This window comes from Linepithema humile, chromosome 1, assembly GCF_040581485.1.
Source record: "Linepithema humile isolate Giens D197 chromosome 1, Lhum_UNIL_v1.0, whole genome shotgun sequence".
Lineage (NCBI taxonomy): Eukaryota > Metazoa > Arthropoda > Insecta > Hymenoptera > Formicidae > Linepithema > Linepithema humile.
The window spans coordinates 9,834,338-9,860,380 of NC_090128.1; the positions used below are offsets into that span (position 1 = coordinate 9,834,338).

General features: G+C 39.0%; 1 protein-coding gene and 1 long non-coding RNA gene across 4 annotated transcripts in view; one reads left to right on the forward strand and one right to left on the reverse strand.

The window, feature by feature from the left end:
• Nucleotides 1-21,548, reverse strand: part of LOC137001681 (uncharacterized) — a 269,408-nt gene extending 247,860 nt beyond the window's left edge. The window contains exons 1-2 of the long non-coding RNA XR_010891599.1: nucleotides 21,071-21,548; nucleotides 20,707-20,747 (exon numbers count right to left, since the gene is read on the reverse strand). This is a non-coding gene — a long non-coding RNA (uncharacterized lncRNA). The remainder of the gene's footprint in view (nucleotides 1-20,706; nucleotides 20,748-21,070) is intronic.
• LOC105672861 (protein bric-a-brac 1-like) overlaps nucleotides 1-26,043 on the forward strand; it is a 340,962-nt gene that overhangs the window by 287,633 nt on the left and 27,286 nt on the right. The window lies entirely within an intron of this gene.

Sequence of the window (26,043 nt, forward strand, 5' to 3'; positions counted from 1 at the left end):
TAAATTACTGATATAAGCGGCTCTAAACGCGCTACTCTGATCTCATATAATATGCACCGTTGACTGTCCGAATGTGTTAGCCGGATTTAGCTGATCTTGGACGTTTTGTGGAAATTATTAGTTCGACAATAGCCCGTCGATTTTTGTCGACGATACGGCTAATTCTCTTCATGGAAGGTAAAGTGGCACACGAGAACGAAGCGAGTCCGTAATTATTGATACATCATGGGTGCGCGCACGAGGAGGAGAAGTTTGCAAGTAATTTAGTAACTTTGGATCTTATAGCGCGCGCGTCGAGTTATAGCTGAACTTAGTTACTATTGCAGAAACGACTCCGCCAAATATAACGCGCGAGCGAGAGCGCAAGCGGTTCGATATTAATAAAAAAAGGAAAAGAAAAAGAAAAGAAAAAGGCAGGGAGGGAGGGAGAGAGGGAGAGAGAGAGAGAGAGAGAAAGAGAGAGAATCGCCTTCCAACAATAATAACGGCCGCGCCGGCGGTAACTTTGTATTATGTGGAAGGCGGCGATAAATTTTCGAAAGTTCGCAAGACAATTCCGCGGCGGAATTGCCGCGGCAGCGACGGCAGCGGCCGCCTACGATTGCTGCGAGCGAGCAAAGCGCGAAACGCGCTCGCGCGGGCGGAAAACAATAATTATCGAAATTCATTTAATCACAATTTAACGAACTCGACGTCGAAATTAAATTATTTAACTTTAATTTCATTCGGCTACGACTCTCGTAAGTTCGTAGCAATATATAAAATCTATACAAATACGGCTAGATTAAATTTTCATTCGCGTATAATTTGTAAGCGCGCGTGCGAGCGAGCGCTCTCGCTTTCTCTCTTTCTCTCTCTCCCACTCTCTTTCTCTCTCTCTCCCGCTCTCTCCTCTCCCGCTCTCCTCTCTCACCGGTATCGAATTTGTGTAAATTAAAATAGATTAAATTCGTGCAAAAACGCGTACCCACCGCGCTCGCGCGACGTCGCTCACGTTAACACTTAAACAGCGAGTAGCACAAATTGAATTGAATTTCAATTTCTTTGCGCGACATCGATCGCCGACGTAATTAATTCAATTCTACTCACACATAAATAATTGCACTCGCGTTGCTCGCCGAAACAGCTAATTGCGACAAGATTTTTTTTATTACACAACAATCGTGGTTTTTATTATTAACGAATGATCATTACTTATTTCACTAGTGTTTACATCAATGTCACTCAAAGTTAACTCTATTTTTCCCCTTCTGTATTATAGCTAAAACTATATATCATCCCTCTTTCTCATATTTTAGATAAAATTAAGTGCAATCCATAGAAGAAGGAGAACAGTAAATCATTAAACAAAGCGCAGACTGCAATCTCAATCCTTGCTTATTTTAATTTATAAGTTTAATTTCAACTGTCAAATCTTTAAAAGTAACTCCGCCGATGCGTGCGTCCCGAAGAAAACTTCTGACAACGCCCGAGTTATCTTTTACCGGGATTAATTAGGCGACGCGTGGTAGGAAATCGCGTGCGTGCGATAGTGATGGTCGTTCCCGCGAAACGCGAAATATCTCACATTCCGATCGAGATCGCGCTTGTCATCACGCGCAATCCTAGGGGGCCGACGCTTCTTTTTCGCGGCCGAACGAAGCCGCATTCCGTTTTTATGCGATGCAAATTGCAAACGTGCGTCCCACCGTGCGTACCCACTTGGCCGCAAAAGTCTGCATATGATATGGATAATTATCACTTATGCAGAAATAATTATTGATATTTATTATTAACATTTAACAGTTTTCACCGAGAAATTGTAATTACGAAATTAAAATCAAGCGTCTCATAAAGGTTTAATAACATTTTTTAATATATTAAATTTAATATATTAAAAAGGAATTTTTTAATATATTGAAATATATTGCGAGAGAGAGAGAGAGAGAGAGAACCGGGGAGCAGCGGGTATACAGAAATAAATTTTCATACCTGCTGCTATGTACAATACGATGTTTCGGATGCAAATAACAATATTAAAATACGTTTCTAAATATTTTGGCGAGTTACTCTAGCTGCGATTATTTTTGAGAATATGAAATTGAAATTAGGTAATTGAGAAAATGACGTTGTCGAAGAAATATCTGCGATGCTTTAATGATACATTTTAATGATACATTTCGTAGAAATGAAACTCAATCTCATATAACATGCAAATAAAAAGTATAAAAGTTTAATTTCCATATAATGCGCACGATAAAATAGCAAGAAAAATGCGTAATATCATGAATTATTTAATTTTAATTTAATTTTATGAATAAAAATATATAATTCAGCGTAATGCTGTTCATTTCAATTAATTTATCTATCTATCTAAATCAGCTTTCCCTCCGTCACTTAGCTGTTAGTTAAATATCTATCTCACGGTGTTCTTAAATACGCTCGCACTTTTGCGATCAAGTATACCCGCGCGCGGCGCACTTACCGCGGGCGCGGCTGCACGGCCGCGTTCTCCTTTCAGCCGGCGGTAGATCGCGGACGATATTTCATTCGATATTGCAGCCCCGGCATTATTTCTCTATTTCAGTAGCCGGCCCGGCGCGCCGGAGAATAAATTGTTTAATTTATATTAAAAAATAAATAGAGCCGGGCGAGAGGGAGCGAGCTCGCCTGCGCCGCGGACGGCCCCAGAAATATTACTTTTAATATTAGCATTCACCCACCCTCCGCGTGTCTCACCCTCTCGCCCGCCCGTCTCGCACCCGCTGTACCTTCTCCTCCCTCCTGAGCGATGCATCCTGCTTTTCTCCCCCCCCCCTTTTTCTCCCGCACCCTGCAAGCGGTTCTTTCGTTCTCTTTCCAATCCGCGGCTCTCGCCAGGACACGACGTACGACGTGTTACGCACGCGAGGCGACGACAGGCGGCACAGGGGCGAGGAAAAAAAGCTCGCGGGGGTAAAGAGGCGGGGGGGGGGGGAGGAGGAGGAGGTGGGATGCGCTATGTCAGCGAGAAATTAGAAGAGAGCGGAAATTTATTGCGGCGGCTCGAGCGCGCCGGTCTCGTCCCTGCTGCGGAAGACGATGTCTGTTAAACGCGCGATCGATCAAGGATCTTCCTTCAGCTTGGAGTAAAATATCAACACGCGGAGTGAAAGAATCAAACTGTGCGAATGACGTTTGTCGATCAATATAAATCATCACTTTTTTTCAAATAATTGAAAACGGAATAATCAGCCATTAACTACAACGGCTAATTTGTGCAGCAGCATTTGTGACTCATTTCGTGCAAGAAATTTGTTTGGAATTAGATCACTTTTACGGAAATATCCTCACGTTATCCATCCAATTATCGGTAATAAATATCGATCGTCCGAGGATCGCTTCTCTAGAGCGTCTCTGTTCGTCCTACTGCAGCTCTAAACCGGAAAGGGTGCCACACGAGATCCGGTTATAGCGCGGCTATGGCACGTTAATAAATTACGAAAGACGTTTCAAATGTAGCGTAAAATGTAGGTTACCAGCCCCACCCCCTTTTCCCAGTCCACGAGCCCCGTCCTCAACTCTTGCGGAACTCCAACATTGCCTACCGAGCCACCAACCTATCCTCTCGCTATCCCTCTCGTCCGCACCCTCCTCACGGTTGCCCTTAAAGCTTCCGCCTCCCCCCTTCGCGTCTTCCCACGTCCTTCTTCTATCTTCTGCCTGGCCCCCGTCTGCCCCGTCGCCCTCCTCCCCCGCTGCAGCCACCCTCCTGTATAATGTACGGAGCGAGCGAGCGAGATGAATGGCAAGATGGCGACGAATATTTCATGAGACGCATTAATATTGCAACGTCTCATCTCACGGATGTATCGGGGTAACATAATGCCCCGCTATAGATAGCTCCTTATTAAACCAAGACGCGCCGCACAACGAGCGTTGAGCAACGTTCTATCTATAATACCCGCCCGCCCGCCCGCCCGCCCGCCGGCAAAATCCATCCCGCCGCCTTTCGTCCGCGCGACCAATCTACCGGCAGCGTCCGTCTCTACATCGTCTGCCGCCTGTCGTCTCTTTGTGTGCGCGTGTCTGTGCATCTCGCGACGGCCTCGCCCGCATCTCTTGCTCGCGAATTCCGGAGTCCGGCGCCCGAGGACTCCCGTGGAAGCCAGAGTCGTTCAGGATTAGCGCGCGCTTGGGCGCCGACCGGACGGGAAAATCCCGTCGTTTTTACGCGTGAGCGGTCGCGCGGAGAATCAGTTATTATTAGAGTCAAGGATCTCGGCAATGTTTATCCAAATGGCGCTGTGAGATCAAACTTGCAATTGTTTCACACGGCAGAGTGATACCCGAGTGATACCTTGTTGCCCTAAAATCAATTTAACCATTTCTTTCCTCCATATTTTCAACTTTATCTCAACGATTTGTGTTTTGCACGAGACAGAATAGTTGCCTGATTTGTTAGTTGGAGGCTCGGGGTGGGATTGGATGTTAAATAAATTAGCAAATTTATGAAAAGGTAATTTCTATGGCGCGTCGAAAATGACAGACGAGTTATTATCCGATTTGGCTTCGGATACTGCTGTGAATATTCCCCATCTATAATAAGCGACTATTTGTGTTTACTCTAAATATAGCATCGGAATTATACTGTCGTCTATAAAAATATACATATAATTTGTCGACGGTCCCCGCGAAAAGATACCCGGCCGTTCCGACAAAAACGATATTAGTATATCGATATTATTCACGATGTTTGGCACTGAATGAAAGGTATTAATACTCCGCTCCGGCGTCTCTACATGGAACACACGCGCGACAAGGTCAACCACCTTCCAGCCGACGGATTCGGGGGGATAGATGAAAAGTCGATAATGAGACGATGTTAAAAGATTGCCGCTTAACGCAGCGGGATTTTAAATTAGAATGCTGCTCATAATCGAGGTATCAAGGAAACGTCAATTGACAATCGCGCCGCGATCTAAAAAATTGAAGCGTAACGATGTTAGGCGTCGTTAATTATTTGTTTTTTTCTGCCCTGTTGAAAATACATCCGTCTTGAGCGATATACTACCCGGCGCGATAATAATAGCGAATAGTTATTTCAATATTTATCGTCCGTCTGTGCGTCTCCCACTTATCACTCACTCTACCGCAGCTGCACATTCGCCGGTAATAAATTTTCTTTCCATTATATACTGACAATTTGTAAAAAGATGTGGTTGCGTCGCGATTGAGAGGATATATCGGATAATTATCTTTTCCTACATTTTTATTTATATAACGCCACGAAAATAAAAAATTTCTTTACGATAATAACAGCACAGACTTTTTTTCACTCATTTCTGCGCTTCTTCTTCTTCTTCTTCTTCTGATAATTCTGAAATTAATTGAAAAAGAGGAAATCAAATTACACCCCAAGATGTAATTGCGTGAACAGGTACGCTGGACAATTACGGAGGAACTGTAATATTCCCATTACGACTCTGCGCGTTTCCCTGGAAAAGGAAATGACTCGCAAGCGGAGATCATCTGAAACGATACTTCGATCCTTCGTCAAACGTCACGTCGCAACAGTCGTGCCTTTCCTCGCTGCTGGACGAATTATCGACATTATTACACGGTTGCGGATGCGCGCCTGAAGTGTGCGTTATTTCGCCGGTCGAAGCGAACTTTGCTATTAGCCGTGGAACGAAGAGGGGCCCGGGGGAGGACAAAGGGGCAGCTGAGGAGGGGAGAGGAGGCGAAACTGGCCGCGTAATGTATTACCGGACAGAAATAGATTATTGGAAACGTTATCAAAGTTATAAACATTCCTTGCCGTTAATATTGCAATCCTGTGACGTTGAGCCATCGCACCGTCGGCCGTCGCTATTAATACCACCACCCGCTATCCCTTCTCCCTTTGCCTTCCCCCCTCATCTCTCTCTTTTTCTCTCTGTCTCTCTCCTCGCCTTCCTATCTATCCGCCTGCCCTCCCCCCCAAACCTCCTCGCCGTCATCCTGTTTCTCGCACTCCCTACGTCGCTACGTAATGGAGTGTACGGGGTGTCCTGCCTCTACCGAATGTCCCTTCAGATCCGAATTTTCAACCAATTCGGATCTGTCTTCTTCCTTGCAGAAATTTCCAACAGATTGTTATCAGTCACGATTTATCGATTTGTCTGATATTAAATATTTAAATTTCAAAAGAAATCTCTATTAATCTTTTATTTACGGTTACTGATTAGGCATACTTGCTACACGGACAAAATTTTCGTCTTAGCAATCTAATCTTGTTTTTAATAATAAATTTTTTTAAATATGTCTCATCTTTATTCCACTATATAACTATTCGACAAAGAGTCGAGAGACGAAGCTCGATGAGAATAGATTGAAAAATAAGACTCGAATCTTTTCCCAATTATATTTCGCTATATTTTACTGTATATCGCTATCTGTTTTCCGACCAATTTCCTCTCCAGTATACAATAAATTCCTTTTTTATTCGCCTGTTTGTTATATGGACAACCCATATTGATGGGACACCCCGTAGATGCACCGTACCGCGATATGGACTCGCACGGTGATAGATGCCGAGGCTGTCTTACCTTTCTCGCGCGGCGCGAAATATATGGACAATCATCCGTCAGCCGTCCCGGCGAATGCGCGGGAAAAAAAAGGACGAGAGGAAGGAACGCGCCACGGGGGCGCCTAATGCGGCGAAATTAATTACCGTGCCGTGCGTACGTACACGCCGATAAAACGAGATCGAGCGAGGTCGATTCTCAGCGGCCGATCGTCTCTCCTCGGACCTACCTCATCGCGTACGCGCGCGCCCGATAACGATAACTCGTTGTCGATCGGCGCCTACCCGTTGAAATCATCTCATTGCGCTGTCATAAAGCAACATACCCTCGTTGCCTTTCTCGTCAGGAGATTCGTTATTAGTGATGGGTGCGAGAATCGAGTCGTGAATCTCGAAGAAATCAATGTTTGGATCCGGGAAGATCAATGCGCCGTGCATCGATGCCGCATCGATCTGCTATTGGAAACTAATAATGACGTTAAGCACGTCCGCGGCACATCTCTCTTCTTGCTTTTTGTACCGGGGATCGTACGCGCGGCTGTGAAAGTACGTTAAACACACGGAACTTTGAGCAAAGTTACACACGTGCTTCGTGAGTTGTTCGAAAAAGATTTAACACATTATCGTAATCTTCTATGTAATCGCCATTGTCAATAAAGTCAAGATTGTTAGAAATCTATATGCAAACGTTACGAAATGAAACTTGCAAGACGAGTCGCTCTTATCAAGTTTTTTTTTTCTCTTCAAAACTCCTCGTTATTTTGAAATTAATGCAATTCAGAATTCAGTTCTTCAATCTGTCATTTGTATATAAATATAAAAGGATGCGAGATTTCAAAATCGCAATCAGAAAACAAAATAAACGTTGAGACGAAATGACATCTTCCACATTCGTATCTGATCTATTCACGCTAATCGAAAAAAGGAGTAAAGCGGTCAAATTTGAGAGAGACACGAATAGAGTGACGGAAGGAGGGGGAAGGAGTGAGAGGGGCCGAGAGGGGAAGAGAAACGCAGTATAAAGTGCAATCAAACATTGATCGCGCGATGCAGGAGCCTCTTGCCTCTTGGTGGGTACCTACGTGCGTATCGAATGCATACCATGGGGTTGCATCGCGCATGCATGCGAGGCCGTGTTTGTGTTTTGAGGGGAAACGCCGCCACCCCCCGGACCCCCCCTTGCTCCCTCCACCCCCCGGCAAGCAACCAAGGAATCGATAGACTGCGTAACTGAGGCACAGGCACGTACGAATAATGCCGCGGTGGTGGCCTCCCCTCGAGAGGACGAGCGAGGCCGATCGTGTCCTGCGAGTCCCCGCACCGCCGTCAATCCAAACCGGCGATTTCATCGTTATTACTCACGCGCGGAAATACGACTGTGAATATGCCGTCTCTAGTTCGACTGTTTATTTTTTTCTCTTGTTATTAGAGATTGAATTTTATTTTATCTAATTTTCATCATATCAAACTGCTCCAGTTTCTTTTTACTAGCTTATATCCTCTAATTGTTTTGTGTCGATTAGTGAAAATTCAAAGCAATAATCCGTGAATCATACGCGACTAAAAATAAAAGGCGAATTAAGTTTAAAAATGCAAATAGCTAATATTCTATTCTTTAATTGATATCTAATGAGGTTTACTTAATCATTCGGAAATAACAAGTAAAAAAAAACGGTTGCAAATTTTCGCCGAAGAAACAATCAGTTGCAATGATTCTAATGAAAAACCTCTCTATCTCATATCATACCGATATTTATTTTTTGCCTATGATTTTTTTACCGTATTCCATAAACGCAACATGAGAATCGAGCGTTCAGAAGTTAAACGCCGCTACAAAATGTGGGTTTGTATTGATATATATTCGATAAAAACAGTGTCGGGTTTTCGTGTAATAAAATGGACATATCGAGTGTTATTGATCATATGTTCAAATGGTATAAATGGCAAAAACTGTTATTCAATTATATATCTCGAAATGGACATTTTGGCGATAATAAACCGACACGATATTATTAATTCCGCCGTAAGGATATATTTATCCGCGAGAGATTACCAGCCGCTCTACGATACTATATCGAGAGTCTTCGACAGGAGGGAACACGCAACAATTTCTAGTATATGTATTACATAGAACATGAGCTATTTTGAAATTGACGGAAATCAAATTTTATCGAAATAAATACATCGCGAGAAATGTATCATCGATTTATTCCTATACTTCTTATTTAAATTTAGTTTGTCAGAAAAATTTTAGCCCGTAGAACTCTCAGAAATATATTCCGCGTAACGTTAGCGCGTTTTTGCATAACCGCAAATCTTGCGACATGGATCGTCGCTTGGCCGCGTCGTTTACTATTCAAGAGCCCGAAAATTAACTCGCAGCCGCGCGCAAAAAGACGCGCGCGAGAGAGACGGCCGGTGTTAGCGCGCGTGCGGCTAGGAAATTATTTTTTCATCCCGAGTAAAAATAGGCACATAGATAGGCGGGCACGAGCTATTCAGAATCCGAGACGAGCTCTCTAAAATTCAGGAAGGCGAGCACGTCGCAAGAATGGTACAGCGAAATAATTGCGCATAGCGAAACATAGTTAAATATAAAACTAAAAATTTTTAAATAGTAAAATACCTCTGAATATTATGTGAAGATATTCCGTGCGGCTCTTTCATCAAATTTTACATTTTTCATATATTTATTACTATTAAATATCTTGTTGAAAACTAAATCTCAATATTCCGTTAGAGCAAAATTTAGTGAAAAAATTAGGAGAGAGAGAGAGAGAGAGAGAGAGAGAGAGAGAGAGAGAGAGAGAGAGATATGAATTTCTTATTTATTCACAGCAAAATCACGTGATTTATCCAAACTCGCCACTTCAAAGGGTATCAATTGCGCGCCGACTTTGATTTCGTGCGAAATCATCGCGACGTGACTCTTGTGCTCTTCTCGTTCCTCGGGATTTAAACTTAACGCAGGACTTAACAGCACGGATTTTCTCACGGATCCTTGCGGTGTCATTTACGCGCGAATCCACCTCCGCTAGTTCGCCTCCTTAGAGCACATAAGGAGCGAGAGAAGAGCTCCTCCCGACCGCAAAAGTCGAGTCGGGAAAGCGCGATCTCGCGCCGAGGGGAGGGAGGGGGTGTAAATCAAGACGGAAAATGAGCCGGTGATGCGATACTCGTTATTATCCTCCCTAAAGCACCCCGGAAGCCGTAACGATCTTACGTCGCCGACGTTCGCGGTTGCGCCATTTTCACGAGAAGAGAGGAAAAAAAAAGACGAGATGGCTTAACGGTGGTATAAAATAATCTCGGATATCATTCCGCTTGAGAATGCGTGAATACAGAGTGTACCGTAGTTGACGAGAAAAACATTGTCACGGTGTACTCGTCGAGAAGCTTCAAGTCTGATTATTTTTCTGACGAAAATTTCTCCCGAAATTTATAATTATCATAATAACGAGATATTTGACATTAAATATTTCAGTAATTGAGCGTTAATTAAAATTCCGTTAAAATATAATCCGTTTAGAATTAACTAAAAAAATCACGAGTCTGGAAAAAAGCTTATTAACAATTCATATCCGCAAATGTAATTCTTTTATCATTCTGCGAGTGAATCATGTCCGCCGTTGCGATCTTGTGAAATTTCGGCTTGGGAACACACTTGTGATTGTAGGAACTTGTAATTCCCTTAACAATTGAAACACTAACTGATACATTAACCAGATAAGAAGAAGAAGTTACGACTGTGCTTGTTCTATTTTGCTTAACAATAAATCTAAAAAATAATCACTGAATATTTTATACGATTTGCTTCGATTATTATGCAATATTATGTTACACCAAATGTCATAGAGTTGACAGAAAGTGACCACACATTGTACACAGTTTCTTGTTATAATATTTGTATAATGAATAAAGTTACTTAAAATAATCGTAAATAAAGAGATGAGGAAATCTTAGAATTCTGACATAATCGTTGAACAACAGCGTCCGCAGCGGTGACGACGGCGAGCGGTAAAAAAAGAGCTGTCTCCTCTCCCACTCAAGAGCTCAAGGGTTAATTGCATTAGTCCCGATGACTTTTTCTCGACCATTCGGTTTGTTCCGAGAGGGGAAAGGAGGTCCCGACGCGAGGGGGACGCGTGAGTCGCGTGCAGATGGCGAGCCCGGTGTGCTTGGTAATTGTGCAACGCAATAATAAGAATAACAGTAATTACGACGACCCTTCGCCGTGTAAGAACCCACGTGAGTGAAACGTTAATTTTCGAAGGGAACGCCGCAATCTCAATAAGCCGTGACAACAAAATTCTAAATTAGGAAAAACTCTACGGCGGAGAAAGATAATTATATAAAAGCAAGGACTATAATTCATTTGAGTATAATTTCATGTTATAAGTATAATTGCTGAGAAACTTGTATATCAGAAAGTTTTTAAAAATGTTTTTAAGAAAAAATGAAAAAGATACTTTGAACATTGTCCACATCTCCCACTGCGAAAATCGAGAATGTCGCGCTAATCATTGGTTATTGATAATCTTCCCGTTAAAATATTAATTAACGTCGCCGATTTAAAAATAACACATGTAATTTTTCAACGTTACAGAATCATTTCCTCGATGCTGCAACGCTGCAATTATTTCAATGCTAACAATAAGCGCGTGTCGATCGCAGCCGGATAAAATTTCTTAGGAGACAGCAAGTGCTTAATTATCATTTAAGGAGAAGATACAGGGGAGGACATTCGCGAGAGTGCGCGGGGTCGGAGCGGCGGAACACCGGGGGTTTCGCCCCCGAGATATGAGGAAGGCTCGCTATCTCTCGCGAAAGCGAATCACAAAGAGAAATATTGTTGAACCTTATATCTCGGACGGCGCATTAATGAAACACTCGCGCTCGCGCCATTCTGAAATTACTCGAGATCGTCTAGACTACTCTCGAGCCGAGCCCCGGGATGTTCTCCGCCAGAACTGTGGAACGGATCCCCGCGATCTTTAATGAGAATAAGAGAACACCCTCAACGACTAATATTAGAACCGGCCGGCCGGCTCTAAGCTGAATGTACGAACTCGATCAATTATTCAGTCTCTCATATAATTCTGAATCGATCCTTTGCGAAACGAGGAGGATAGGGGGATTACTCAGGCACCGGAAGCGTATACGAAAGCCCCCGGTATATCGTGACACGTAGGTACGTGGCGAATATGCGTTTTCGTGAAACAAATTTAGACCTTTAAAATTTTAATTTTTATATGTTTTAAAACGTGAATTTTGTACAAAATTTAACAGCAAGCGCATTGTGTATATATATATCTAACATTTTTATTAAATTTTATGCCGCTTATTTGCTGACTTTATTTACGTTTACAATACATAATCGTGTCGAAAGTCATAATTTGAATCATTGATTACTTGTGCATCTCAAGTTGCAATAAATATTTTTTATGTAATTTTGAAATTAATACATTGAGATTATATTTTTACATATAAAGACTGCGCATACGAAAAAAGAAGATTATCAATTGTAAATCCTTTATAATTAATAGCCAGAAAATGTTAAACATGGTTCTGCCGTAAAATATTTCAAACTGCGCTGGATTTTGCTGAATTACTTAAATAAACTGCGAATGCGTGCAAAATATGCGTCGCAAAGTTGCAGACTAAGTCTATAAAAACGTGAGAAATCGCACAATACTTGTTGCATGACACTCACGTCGTACGCGATGTTTGCGCGAGTGTTTCTTAAATCTTACACGCATCTATGTAACTATCACATTGGTTATGTGATACATTAATTCTCATTAATATTGGCTTAATTATTTATATATATAAATAATTCAAATCTACATAAAATAAATATTATTTGTTATTATTATATATTGAATGTTTCCCTTTCTCTATTATTGATAAATTTATTAACATAAATATGTTTTTCAATCATTATTATTTTATATTAACTATTTTTATTACTAAAATAATTTCTCTTTTTCACCATATTTTTTATTATTTCCATTTACAAATATCTTTGAAGAAGGTACGATTTAGGGAATCGGTTGCTTAAATCGTACGTTTAATGTTTATGTTATGAAAACTAATTAATTTGTTTTTGACAAAAGTGTTTAAATGTGCAACAGTAGATGTCTCAAACATTAAGCCACAATTTTTAATATTAATTTGTATACAATATGGATACATATTGATTTGTGTCGACCAAATAGGAAATGTAAGATAAGATATCTTGAGTAGTACGATTTAGGCAACTCTTTCCCCTATTTTTAAAGCGCGTGGAACGACTAGTCACCGATTCATTCCGATATTACCTCAGTTCGTCGCAATCTTTAATCGCGCGTCTCGTTTGTTCCCTTAAAAAATATATATACATCCCGGTGCGACGCTAGAAAAGGGCAACGTCCTCAGGATCGACGGCGAATTTAGAAATCCACCCCCTCCATTGCCTCTTGGCCCTCCCACTGCCTCGACGAACGAACAGATGCATCCGTCTCACTGGGATTAATAATGAAGTTGCGCAGTTTTGCGATTCTAGACGGCAAATAATGGGTATAATAATCCGAAAAGCGCTTCGCGAAGTCGCGGCCACGTGGATATCCCGCGGGCGGGCGAACGGGCGTGCTCTATAGCCATCGTACAATCACCCTCCAGAAATACAACCCTCGCCACGGTGCGGAGTGGTGTTCATCAACTTGTCCACCTTGTCTTAACCCTGTCCATGAAAAATGCATTCGCCCGCTCGCATCGGTCTTTTTTTTGTTTTCAAACAACGATCAACGAATCGAAGGCTTCCATACGCTTCAACGCTCGCCACATATGTATATTTAATTTCGATAACACATTAGATATCAATTGTGCAATCTTCTTCGTTTTGCGCAATTAATCTTTTATTTTATTCGTTGTGTTAAACGTTGATTTTATATTCTTGATCCTCCTCTAAATCTCTTTCCACATAGATACAGTTTTCAAAATTTGATTTGTCGTCTTTTCCAATAGTATAAAACACGAAATCTTTAATCATTCGATTCATTAAGAATAGCTAGAAGATACCGCGCCACACCGTCTAGGAACTTCTTTATATCGATCGACCCGGCACGAAGATCCAGTTAGATAGGACGATTCGGGCATGCTCGGCTGCGGCGAATTAGTTTTCGTCGAATTAATCGGGCGCATTAATCCAATCAAGTCGCACCCGGAATCCATTCGGATTCAATCGCGCCGGCGGCGGCGGCGGCGGGCCGCGTTAAATTAAATCGCGCGGCCGATATCGCAATCCGGCTCTATGTACGTCGCGCTTTTAATCGGCCCGAATTAGAATCGTTAATTGCCCATTGAGTCCTCGAATTGGGCAGGATGCACGTGTCGATCGAGATTGCTAGGTCGAAGGTCCCGAACTTGCTCCAGCGCACCAATGTCAGCGTCACAATCTTATCGCGCGGCGAGTTCATTCGTTATCGATCGATCTGATCTTCCTTTCATACATATCTGTGTCGGTCGTATCTACTTTCGACGATATGTATGATCATGGAGAGAATGATGGGGGAATAATTTATAAACTAGATCTGTGGGCGATTCTAGTTTAGAATACAATGAGGGGAACGAAGGGACGCGTATTATAATTTTTACTTCTAATGTAATCAGCATGCATTTCATTATATGTTTGTATGTAATATAGTAATATTTATTAATGATTTATTAATGTTATTTATAATCTAATCTACATTTTCATAATATTTTTATACGTTGCAATTCTTTAAATAATATAAATAATATAAATTTCTGAGAGAAAAATACTCGGACAAGCTTTGAGCAGTTTTTAGTAAAATCTTGACAAAATCGTGTAATATTGAAAAATTCTCTAACGTTATTATGACGGAATAACGCGCGGAGCAACGCGCGGAGAACCGCGGACACGCCTTGAAATAGCCGGCGCGCGTTATTGTTGAGTTTAGCGAAACCGGAGTTTAAATATCTGCCGGATGTTTGGCGTGTATATCACTTCGTAAATTTAAGGTTTACGGTCGTGCCCCTTTCTCGCTCTTCGCCGTCTCTCGCCGGCGAGTGATCTGTCTGTTTGCGCCTTTCGTTTCCATGCGACTTCTTCCACGAAGAGAAACGAAAATTAAGGCGACTAAAGGGAAATTCAGGAGATCGAAAAGATTTGCATACAGATTTAAAAAGTTTAGAAAATTTAGAATATCTAGATATTCTAGAAAATTGTAGACAGAACTTTGAAAAGTTTACGTACAAGTCTGAAAATTCTAAGAAATTCAAATAAAACTTGAATAAATGTAAAACGATAACTGATATGCCGCAGGCCAAACCAGAAAAATTACAAAATCCAAGAGGTGATAGAAAAAATTGACGAAACATGTAAAATTATTCGCAAGAAAAACAGCAGCGGAACGAGAGTGGATAGGTAAAGGGAAATAAAGCGGAAGAGAGATCTGCCTTAAACAAACTGCTAAACAAGCGAGGAGCCCGGGCGCATGCGATTGTTGAACAAACCAGACGCACGCGAGTCCACGATATTTATCGACGTAGCGGAGCGCGCGTTAGTACGTTTTGTGTACAGCGGCGATCGAGACGAGAATCCCGCGGTGAAATTTATTAGAATCGTCGCGCCTACGGCACAAGTGTTGCCGTTTAATCCTGATGCACTCCGCGCGTTCAGCCGGCGCGACGAAGCCTCGTAAAGCACCGATCTCGTCGGAACTGATCGTGATCGCGCGCGGATTTCGGGAGCACCCGTTGTGCAGGATTTCCAGTTGCACCGCCGGTCGGTCGCCGGCCGCCGACGGCAAATCTTGCACTATACAAACCCTGGTATATCTACGCGCGGAAGGTACACGACTCTAATACATAGTTCAGCACTCTATCTACATACGTGCGAGCTAACATCGCGCTAGCCTTCCTCGTTTCTCCGTCGCTCCCCCTCTTTATCTCTCTCTCTCTCTCTCTCGCTCGCTCTTGCAACCTAGCGTTTCCATCCCCTGTTTCTAACCCTGCCTGCCGAACACGCCCCGAAACTGCATCGTGCATGAGCCACCACGCCACGCACGCACGCACGCACGCAATCGTACGCGTGTGTGTCTCTGCGCTGCGCTCGGCCGCGCTGCGGCTTACTGCAGCCTGGAACATTATTCAAGGGATAATCCATTCCTTATATATTAAACTACGGAAGGACGATCTATTGGCGCGATAGATCACAGCCCTCGAAATTCGTCGGGAATTCCGCTATTCCTGTTTCTCTTTCCTTTTCTCTTTCTCGCTCTCTGTCTCTCTCTTTCCCTCTGGCGAAGAAAACTGTCAAATAATCCCCTCGCAATATATAAAAATAAAATGGACGGTAACGGAAGAGATTTCAAAACATAGCAGCAGTTTTTAAATATTTGTAGACATTTCGAAATTCTATATATCTATTTCTAATGAAAAATGAGTTAGACAGCACAATCGAAAACTATAACGCCATGCGTGTTTTTCAAGAGGATATATATATTTCAACAAGAAATTGTCTATTTCCATTTCAATTCTCTCCTCTCTTATTATAATCTTCAATAATAATATTTTAAACATTCTACTTAATATAAAAATATACATATGAGAATTCTTTCATTCTTGAAAAATCCAATTCACCATTTGATTTAAGAATGATTACTTTAATTATGATTCGAGACCGAGATGTTGCGACGGCGATTTTTAATTCATTCTGACGCCTCGGTCTGTTGATTTTGCGTGTGAAAATAATATGAGCTCGCAGTCTAATAAGATCCTGATCTAGGCCAGAAATTAATCTTATATGCAATTTAACGCGGACCATTTACTTTGAAAGTGGCACAAGTCAACTTATGGAAGGACATTAAATTTAAATTAAATAAAATATAGTTATATAGAGATTTGTTAGACGTGTATCTATTTTTAATATTATAAAATATTTAAAATACGACTCATACGTCGCTTTAGAATGAAGGACTCTAATAATATGAAGACTCTTTCACGAAATTAAAATCTAAGATAATTACTTAAATTAATTTCTCTTTCATGAGGAAATCTCCCAGACGGCTGCTATCGATTAGAATAATAATCATTCGATACTCGAGTGTTGAATTACGTCGCGAGAAGCAAAATATTGACGTTACTGTAATTGAAGATATAAAAAGAGAAAAATCATAACTGTAAAATATAATTTTTTATAATAAGAATTCAACGATTATTTAGTGATATACTATGAATCCTTGTAGAATAGTCAAAGGAACTTACTCCATATTATTCCTGCAAATGTTAATACGCTATATTCATTGCAAGTGTTAATACAGCTGCATAAACTCTGAAAATTTACAAATGCTGTAATTTTCCAAGTAACGGCATAACCCATCATCTTTAGGCATTCTTACATCCGGCTTTACTCATTAACTAACTCTTTAACTAATTTATCCGAAATCTTCGACTCGCTAATCCTATTGGTACAAATTCGTTTATAGATTTTTTGGATCGATTAACAATTGATTAGAAGGCTAATCGTAAGAAAACTATTATTCAAATTCACGGTTGAAGTTGTAAGGTGAAACAATCGCCGACTATGGTCGCAATTCGCAGCAGGGAGGTCTTTGTACCCTAAAGGTACAAGGACGGTGCCCGTGAAGTCGTCGTCGATTTGGATTACGGGGTAATTTCGGCCGGATCGAGAGGCCACTCAACTCTATTGAAATAATACACAGTGCGAAGTATTTATACCAGAGAACCTTGTTCTCTCAACGGGAGGGCCGGAGGAGGTAGAAGAGAAGGAAGAAAGGGAAGAGAGGTTCTTGCAGCTCTCAAATACAAATATACGAACCCCACCGACGCTCACCTTGAAACTCCCTCGTCCCTGAATCGTGAACGTGGAATTGTCCGCGAGCTGCGATTCCAAGTGCCACGACGTACAATTAGTTAAGAATAGACGGATTGATTGTCGGACATACGTTCATCACTAATCTCGTGTAAGATTCATGTTAAATTAACAAACCGATGAGAAAAATTCGACAAAAAAAAATCGACTTACAGATGTGACACGATATCAAAACTATTTTTCTTACTGAGAAACAAAGAATTAAAAAATTCAGTCTTGAAAATTTCGGAACAATTGATTTTTTTTCGATATTATAATCTTATAATATTGAAGGATCCAAAGATTACAGAATAATCTTGTATCATAAATAATTATGAATCTTATTTAACGAATGAATGTTTTCAAATTGCATTTTTTCACTCGCAAATTAATCTGAAATTGATCCTTTAAAGTTCAAGTTATGTATGAATATTAAAAAATAGAGTATATTTTATATATAGATAACATTAACAATTCTAGAATGGAACAATCAACTGTAGAACAAAAGAGACCAGACACCTGGTACAGTTTTCTCATCGGTCAATGTGGAGAATTTATAAGCCCATGAAAAGGCAGAATAAATGCGAGAAGAAAGATTTACATCGGCGAAGAAAGGGAATAAAAGGGAATATTTTATTAACGGCATAAAAATGACCACGGCCGAGAAAGAGAACGTGTTCTTTTTTGACGAAGGCTTCTGGCCGCCGTGTATGAAGTACAGATTACACGGACGTAATACTGCTATTGTTGTAAAGAATAGTAGTAGTTTTATACAGAATGGCAATTTTACTTGACCGTGCTGCACAACCACGCAAAAACTTATATCCACGATACTTTTTTTTTTATTTTTATAATTTCCACAAAATTGTATTTAAAATTAAAATAATTATTAATACTATATTAATTAAAATTTTGCCAATTAACAAGTAGAAATTATATAATATTATATTTTATTAAAAAATATAACAAACAATTAAAAATTTCTAATTATGCAATGTAATTAAAAATATCATAAAAAAGATCAAACTGATTAAAGGATAAAAATGGTTAAAAATCCATAAAATAAAGGCAGCATCTTTGAGATCGAATAAAAAAGAAGAGTCCTAAATCCCTAAAGTCCTACATCTTTCCTGCTCGAGCATGAAACCTGAAATTTTCGAGTCGACGAAAAATCCGGTCGCACGTTATTACATCCACGGAACGCTTGGCGTTTACAACATCATCCCCTTTGCCCCGATTACCCTCTTTCCACCCTGTCGCCGGGACTCCCCTCTCGGCAGGAAGGGAGGTTTGTTTCGCTCTTCGTTTTGCTCGAAATGGCGCCACAGGTTGCCAGGAGAGGGTCCTCGCGTGCCGCATTTTACAGTCCGAAATAATTCGCCTGACTAGTATGAACTGGAAACGCGATCGCCACTTTCCGATATCGATATTTTGCCATTTAATATTTAATAAATGCACAGGAGAATATCCCACAGAGAGAATAAACAAATGAATAAATAAAAGGAAGCGAGATAGTTCGAGATAGGTCGATTATCACGAAAAGTTTTGACATTTTCGAAAATTCGCTCGTAATTTCAGCTGCGATTTTTCTAAAAATCTTTCAGACGAATAGGATTATATTTCTAAATCCGACCCTGGCAATAACAGCGATGCAGGGTTGTTTTGCTCGTCGGTTCTCACACGTATCGCGAATTGTGCACACGCGGCGGCGGCGGCAGCGGCGCCATTATTATCAGTCGCGCGAGATAGCGCGAGACGGAAGGAAACGCTAATCGGCGCGCATCGCTCGTAAACTATTTAGGCTCTCACGCCCCCGTCACAGTAATGACAACCCTTTCGCACGTTCGCGATTGATATCGGATAGAATAAAAAATTCATTATGTCCGGAAGCGACGTGACCGCTCGCCGACCGATGCGATAACGTGCTAATCTTTTTTTTTATCCAATTTGTAGAAAATCTCGAGGCGCGATTAAAGGCAATTTTTTTCCTTGCATAATGAAAAAGCATGATGCGTTGTAAATAGCGGAAATAATATAATCGATAGTATATTAATTTAATATTTAACAAAAATGGAGACAAAGAAAAAATTAATTTTTAAGATTTTATATCATCTTGAATTATGTCTTGAATATTTAAGATTTTAATTTATTTTGATGATATAAGATAAGCCTATTTCTTCGAAATTATTTGATCGCGAATTAACAGTAAGTTAACGTAAAGTTAAAATATCGTTAGCAAAAGTAAAATTAATTATTAAATAATCATTAAAAATTAAAATTTATTATTTCCTAATAAGAAATAATTGTTCAATTCAAAAGATATTTTGAATAAGTATTATATAATAGCTACCTAACTGCTCTGAGAATAATACGAGACAGAATATAATGATAGTGGCGATTGTATTCCTCGCGATAAACTAGAGACGCTTAGTTGGAAGATCTCTAAATAACACGAACGGCAAGTGCTGTGTAGTAGCGATAGCGCATTACGATGTGCTTGACGTGAGTCATAAAATCTTTTACTAAATCATGCAAGTTTCTTTTACCAAAAAAGAGACTAGAATTTTCTCAAAAAATACTATATCCACATTATTCATTCTTATTTTTTTTATAATGAATATAAAATATTTCCTACGATGAAGTATTCATATTCTGGCACTTTATGATGTTTCGAATCAAGTTATCAATAAATATGAGTGGATGGGCTAGGAAAAAATTAGGATAACATTGTATTTTCTAAAATTAAATATGTATAATGAATGGATATAAATCGCGAACATATTTTTGTATTAAATCAGTTACTTTAATTATATTAATATAAATTTGATGTGCATGAAATATTTTCTATTTATTATTATGTTTATTTTATATTTTGCGCGTATAACATATGTATTCTCTAAAATTTTCTTTCGCGAACCTTGCATTTTTATATGCACAAAAATAAATAAATCATAAAACTTCTCAGATTATGTATTAAATTGATACTAATCTGTACTCTAGCCCATCCTTTTTAAAGCAATGGATCTATGAAACATGTTTTATGCGTATTTATGATATTCTTACATGCTTCTAATTTAAATATTTTAATCTCTTTAATGAGGGAATATTTCACCTGATTATAATTTTTTATTTTATAATTGTACCCAGCAATCTATTGATAATCTCCGTAATCGTTGTTCTTCCTTAGATTTTTTCCAACATCTTGTACATGTAGCTTATATATATTTAATATTATTTTCACAGATCCATTACCTTAATTAAAGAAAGATTTTATTAAAGATGATAAAGATAATCTTGTACTCACCGGTACGATGCGCAGCAGCGAAGTTGTTGTAACACGTTGATCTGTAAAACAAGTAAATTTAAATTATAGTAACACTCTAAATAATAAATATTTTAAATATAATTATTTGCACATTAAATTCTTTAACCGTTCTTTAAATAGATATTTAATAGAAGAATATATAATTTTCAAAAAAAAAATTCTTTTTGCATATCAACTTTTATTTTTTCATGAATATTTAAAATTATTATACAATCTTTAAAATATACAAGATATTTCATATTTATGAACATTAAACATCTTTTGAGTAAAGTAATTTAAGATATTTGATATCTGCGATCATCGCAGAAACAAATAATTATCAATAAATAATAAATAAACTTACATTATAGTTGCTTCGCCGACGCCCGATGCCCCCTGGGTCTCCTCCTCCTCTCAGTCCATCGATGGCTGCTCCTCACAAGACACTCGCGATAATTTATGGCCGTATTGACGAAAATACAATCACGCGATACTTTAACGACACTCCCGTTTCGATAATTATATATATTTACTCGTGAGAACTATCAGGTTACATAAAATCTGTAATACATAAAACGACATTCCCGGCGCGGTTGTTTAATATTCATCCGATGTGTATCTTCCGAAGAAAAATTGAAGGCAAAAATAAATCCATTGCCTCTTCAGCGCTCGCCACATAAAAATCATTTTCGACTCGTGGCAATGCTGTGTTTTGAGTACGTGCCTTACCCATCAGGATAAGCCTTCCGGGTACTGGGCCGCCCCCCCCCCCCCCCATCACGATAAAGCTATATTCGTGAGAAGGAAGAGTAAACATATCTTGCTTTATTGCGAAGCAGAAACAACTTACGAATCGGAAGGTGACTCTCAGCGTACACAACATACCGTACGCCGCAAAAAAAAAACATATGCCGCATACCAGTCAATTCGTCATCGCCACGAAAAATATAACAACGAAATAATATCGTTTCTTATGGTTTGGATTTCTATTTTATTTAATACAGTTTATTTATTTAAATAAATAAATTTCGCGAAATATCTACTTTTAAGAATAACTATCCCTTCGATACATTTATAAGTTGTAAAATTTATTCGTGAGAGCTGATTAATCACGTGGAATTGTTAATAGGCAATTAGATACTGACACGGAATAATCTATTAAATTATCACAATTTCAATTTGGAATGTAATAATATGATAACACGGAGCGACTTCCTACTACGCGACCTATCTACTTGAACGCTATTGTGCGAATGAATAGCCAAGGTGACCGAAGAGCGCTTATAAGTACACGTAACGTTTGAAACGAAAATATTACTAAATACTGATACTAGATATCGCTGTAATCGATCGGTAGACAACGAGAAGCGGGCTTTTTCGCAATCAATGTGTTTTCTTATTTAAAATTTTTGATTTTTATCATTGGAAAGAAATAGAAAATTAAAGAACACTGTATCTAACATTGTGAAACCAATCGAGATCTTTTTAAAAATCACAAGATATCAATTGCGCGGATAATTTTTCATTTTGGAAAAATGATCGAGTTTATTATTTCTTGAAAAAAAAAGTATTATAAAAATAATTATGATGAACTCTAACTCTAGATTTTAGTCGGCGCAACAAAAAAGTATTTAATTTAGTCTTCGTAAGAACGTAATAATTTTTCTACACCGTCACATTTGCATCACTTGCGCTTTATATTAAATGTACTCACGATCTGTCCTCGTGATAATGGATTAATTTAGTATTTAGCAATTTAACGTAACAGATCACGGGAGAAACATTAGATCATTATCGTGACGGAAATGTGAGAATAATTCTAATTTCTTGCATTAATGTTTAGACTTCCGTCAGAACGGAATACAAAGAATGCAAAGGATCTAATTCATTCTAATTATTGTACTTGATAATTATTCAGCAATAATTCTATGATAATGATACTTATTCCGCACCGTCATGTTCTCATAATTTCTACATTGTAGAAGTAAATTAAAAACGATTTTTTTAATAACCAATTAAAATTTAAAGTTTCATTACCATTACTGTTACTCAAGAAATGCATTATAAAATTTATACTCAATATTAATGAAAAATTCCACATTATTCCATGTAACTTTAGTTAATAAAACAGTACTTTTTCATCGAACTCTTTTCTCTTCCATTAGTTGATCATTATTATTAACAGTGTTATTGTTATTGTGTTAATACATAATTTACCGTTTCAATAACGACGTATTATAAACCGACTCACGCACACTCCCGCGCGCGTTGGTGCACGGCATTTCTATAGCTATGTGACTACCTGTGGCATCGGGAAAACTGTAACAAGACCGAAAAAGCACGCCAGGAAAAGCTGGAAGGGAGAAAGAGAGAGAGAGAAAAACACTTAGCCTTCTGCAGAAAACTCTCAAAGGGCAAGTGCAAAAGAAGTATTACACAGACTAGTATAGACAAGACGATTCGTGAATTTGCATAACTTTGACATACCGAATCTTTCCGATTTCTGCAATCAAAACAATTTTTTTAAATATACTTTATGCATGTAGGTTATTTATAAAATTGTGAATTAATTATTCTCATAGGTTTTTGTTGTAAAATTTTAATTCATTGCGAAAGCATTAAACGAGAAGTTTTTTGTTGCGGTTTTATAAATATATACGAATTAAAAAAAAAAGTGATTTTGCCGCCGTCGAAATTAATTTTTAAAAGAAAATACCTCCAAAAATATAGCAGTATCACAATTTTCTTGATTATAAAATTTAGTTTGAATTTTTTTTTTAATTATAACGTATTAAAAATAATTAAAATTGGTTGAGATCAATTTTTCCGCTCTGAAAAACAATTATTTTTCGCATGTAATGACTCATAATGTATTCGACGTGCCGATTCTGTCAATAATGCATATTCGATAACATCGTGCAAGTATCGCGAGTGTCCCTAACTACCAATACATATGGACGCAACGAGAGCGCAAATAAAGCCGGATGCCGAAAAGCGTCGTCGACCGGCCGCGTTGGACGATTCGTTAAGCGATAATGACGCTGGCCAATAACGGAACGCGTCAACAGACAACTCCGGCTATGTAAATGCGAAACAATCCGATTCGCGCGCGCGAATTACAATTCCAGCGATGGCAACATCTCGGAGCAACACCTGCCTGCGAGTTTCGAACAAACTGAGCACGAGCGCTTTTCCCAAAGGTATCAATACCGTGCTCCAGATATTAACGGTTATCCAAACGAATGTCCGGGTATTTTTTTACACCGAGTGTTCTGAAATAGCAGAACATTTTTTTCAGGGATTTCCCGGTCGATCTAGTATCAATCTTAATCGAATATTTGAGTCCTTTTATTTTCCGCATTTTCTTAACTTCTTAAATCGTTCAATTTTTTTATAATAATCGCACGTTGAAATTGAATCAAGAGAAAAATGTTTATTTAGATTTATATTACTAAATGCTGTTTAGAATTAAATATAATATAAAATTATAAAACAAAATTCTGTTTTATCTATTTTTCGTGTTATTTATTTCTTCAAGACTTTTCTCTTTGTTGATTTTTGATTGCTCAAGAATATTTCGTTTTTGAAAGCTCCAAACAAGTAACACGAGTATTTGAAACTCCACACGTGTGGGTATCAGTGCCATCGCTAGTTTCCCCACACTCTAAATAAATATTTCGCTCTCGCTCTCGCGCCTACAACCCATCTCTCTCTCTCTCTCGATCTGTCTCTCTCTCTCTCTCTCTTTTGGCAATGTGAGAGTGGTCGGCATCAATTTATCGTAAATAAATAAATCTATTTATTCGAGCGCGAGGAAGGGTTCGTGCCTGCCGCTGCTTTGCACGAGAGTGGATACTAGTGTGCTCACGCGTGCGTGTACGCCTGTTTTCCGCACGTGTGTGTCCGTGGTGTCAGTACGATAGTTTAAACATCAGAGATCGTTGAATAAAATATCAACGCGGATTGTCGATCAGGCTACGCGCGCGCGGCTTCGAGACGCGTTTAAACTTGGATCGGAAAGAGGTCATCTCAAAGTAAAAAATTCGCATATATCTGACATTTGACACAACTTGTATATTTTATACATATATGTCCTAAATATCATCCGTTTTGAATTACGGATAATAAAAGCTAAAATAAATCGAATTAATGAAAATCCTTTTAGCTTCAGAATACCGATGGTTATCGAGTTTATAAACGATTGAAAAACCACGCACATAGAAATCTTAATCTTAATTTCCAACTTGGTTTCAGACAGACTTTAATAAGATTTTAATTTGTGACGTAATCACAAAGATGTTTAATATTCAAATAAAAATCCAATTACGTTATACAATAATATTCTTATAAATTCTATTATTTTTCTTCAAAAAATTAAAAGTTTTAATATATCGTTTTAATAATAAGATTTTTCTAATAAGAGAAACAGAGTATTTTGCAAGCGCTTTCTGACTGTGAAATTTAGTCCTGCGCGTTGCAAACGTGCGAAAACACGCGTGCATCCACCACGTTGCACCCTCGCACGCGTATCTTTCTCGCGGCGCGTGTTTTTGTGAGAGAAAGAGAGCTGCTGCGCGTTTGTACGACAATTAACACATGTGGTGGTACAGCATCCGGTTCACCAATCCCACCTCCCTCCTCCTCTTTCGTTTTCGCGCAATTTCACCGTATATTCGTGCCTTCCTTTTTGCTCTCGCGGTATCCCGTTTTACACATAACGCGCATTTCGCAAGATTACATCGAACAGAAGACACGCGCGATTCACCACCACTCCTCTCATCTCCGAGTCAACCAAATGAGATGTTTTTATTTCGGGTACGCTGTGCATTAGTTACTTTTTAAAGGACAATGGAAATGTGAATTTCAATTTAATGTATAACAATGAATTGTATAGAATAAATATGAGCATATCTTCAATGCATCGCGCGCGTATGAAGTAATTTTTTTGGAAGTAAAGCCGAAAGCATTGAATTAATTAATGCAAGCGAGATCAGTAAAACATATTTTGCGCCGTATAATATAAATATATCACGTGTACTCGTATAATTTATTTCTTTATTTCTGACGTAGTCGATTATTATTTTCTGGACGAGGATAAAAGCATTGAATTAGTTAGTATAATACAATGATAGCGGAGATCGGGGAATTCCCGGCGGCGGCTGCGGTGGATAATGTATCTGCGCGATTTATTACTTTATTCCCGCGCGCGGTCCATTATTATTTTTTTCCTTTCCTTTCTTTCCCAACCGAACATGAAAGACATCGAATTAGTTAGTACAATGACATCGAGAGATCGCCCGGACAAATGTGATTATCGTGAAATCAAAGAAAGCGTGC